This window comes from Octopus bimaculoides, chromosome 15 (genome assembly GCF_001194135.2).
Source record: "Octopus bimaculoides isolate UCB-OBI-ISO-001 chromosome 15, ASM119413v2, whole genome shotgun sequence".
Taxonomy (NCBI): Eukaryota; Metazoa; Mollusca; class Cephalopoda; order Octopoda; family Octopodidae; genus Octopus; species Octopus bimaculoides.
Window position 1 is genome coordinate 10839598 of NC_068995.1, and position 2033 is coordinate 10841630.

The window sequence follows — 2033 nt, forward strand, 5'->3', positions numbered from 1 at the left end:
TATATATATATATATATATATATGAGAAATTTCCTGAGAATATGGGTGGTTGATGTCAATACAACTTTTTGCGTCTCATAGACTGTTGGTTTCCTGGGATCTGGTCAAAACATTTGTCAGTACCTTTCTTGATTACACTTGTGTTTGCTTTGTTATTAAAGTTGAAAAAAAAATCGACCTTATTTATAAAAAAATTTGGATCTTGGTTTGCAACCCCTAAACAGATTTTATTCCTGCACTTCTGAATATGTTTTGAACATGGAAAGACAATACAGGGTACACGTTGACTCCAAAGAAGAAACTCTCTTTATAGACAATATGGGTGCAAACACACCACCAGGCCGATCAATGACATCATTGGACTACAGGAAGCACATTTCTGTACTATTATGCTTCAGCAGTTATGTATACTGAGCTGTCATTTATGGCTGCTAAGAGCTGGTTGCTCTTATATTAGAATAGCAAACAGTACATTTGCTGACATGCAAAAAAAGCTTTGTCAAACTGGAATGAATTAATTAGATGGCACACTAAGCAACATTCAATGAAACATAATTATGCATAATCATATTTAACATCGTCATGTATGTTTAGACATGGAAAAACAATATGCTGAACAAGCTGTCGTTCCATGTCTGAATGTACAAGAAATTAGAACATAAAAGTTAATTGATTTATGAAAGAAAAACTGAATAAATATTACAATTTCTTAAACCTTTTTTTTATTGTGGAAATCAGATATGTCCATTTGAAATTCCCTTAACTGCAGGAAGTAGTTTTATACAGCAATCTATCTTTTGTTGAAGAATGTCATGTTTGGAACTATTTTTTGTTTAGATCTGTCAAGTTTAATGAGGTAACATGTCTCAGAAAACACCAAATCTATTTTTTTGGCAGATATATAGCACCATTACTCGAATAACCATGAAATTTAATTTCATAGTTAAAGGATCAAGTAAATAATCCTTTCTGCTAAAGGCACAAGACCTAAAATTTTGGGGGAGGGGACTAGTTGATTACAATGACCCCACTGTTTCATTGGTACTTAATTTATTGACCCCAAAAGGATGAAAGGCAAAGCTGACCTCAGTGGAATTTGAACTCAGAACACGAGGGACAGATGAAACGCTGCTAAGCAGCTTGCCTGAGATGCTAACACTGACCTGAATAATAATAATAATAATAATAATAATGACAAATGCCTTAGGAATGAGAACTCAGGTTCAAAATTTCCCCCAAGACACCTGATGAAGGCTGGAGGGTATATCAGCCGAAATGTTGGGTTAACAACAAACAAGATGAGAAGAAATATCCGTCAAATGTAAATAACGTAAATAAAGACAGTGTGGCAAGAAAAGAGTCCTTTAGTCACTCCATGGTGGGCTTGAATGAGCTTTGATAAGAAACTGTAACAAACTATGCCTTGATATCAACCATCACCAAATGATAAATCATTACTGCTATCTTGATACTATCAACTTCTTTATATTGAATTTCGTACAATAAATTCTACAGTCAAACTGGATCTGAAAGCAAGTATACAGTCAGAAATTCCGCTCCGTAATAACAATAAGAGATAACACTGAATTTGAAGCTGATGGATGCTTGTTCTAGTCTACAAGGTTATCGTTTGGTGCTAATATGCCATAAGGACCTTTCTGAGTTATAGATAGTAAAATCGCTGACAATAGCATCAAAGGAGATCACTCTTAGCCTGAAGGTGTTATTGTCATTGACAAAACTATTACAGAGTGTAATATAAACTTGGATTACGATAATTCAGCGACTAAGAGTCTTGGTATGAAATTCATTATGTTGAACAGTATTGAGCTGGCAGAACCATTAGCACAGGAGTGGCTGTGTGGTAAGTAGCTTGCTTACCAACCACATGGTTCTGGGTTCAGTCCCGCTGCATGGCACCTCGGGCAAGTGTCTTCTACTATAGCCTTGGGCCGATCAAAGCCTTGTGAGTGGATTTGGTAGACGGAAGCTGAAAGAAGCCTGTCGTATATATATGTATGTATATATATATA

The 2033-nt window shown here is 35.5% G+C and overlaps 1 protein-coding gene across 1 annotated transcript in view; it reads right to left on the minus strand.

The window, feature by feature from the left end:
• LOC106873239 (plexin-A2) overlaps positions 1 to 2033 on the minus strand; it is a gene marked incomplete at its 3' end in the record, with an annotated part of 282570 nt that overhangs the window by 121542 nt on the left and 158995 nt on the right. The window lies entirely within an intron of this gene.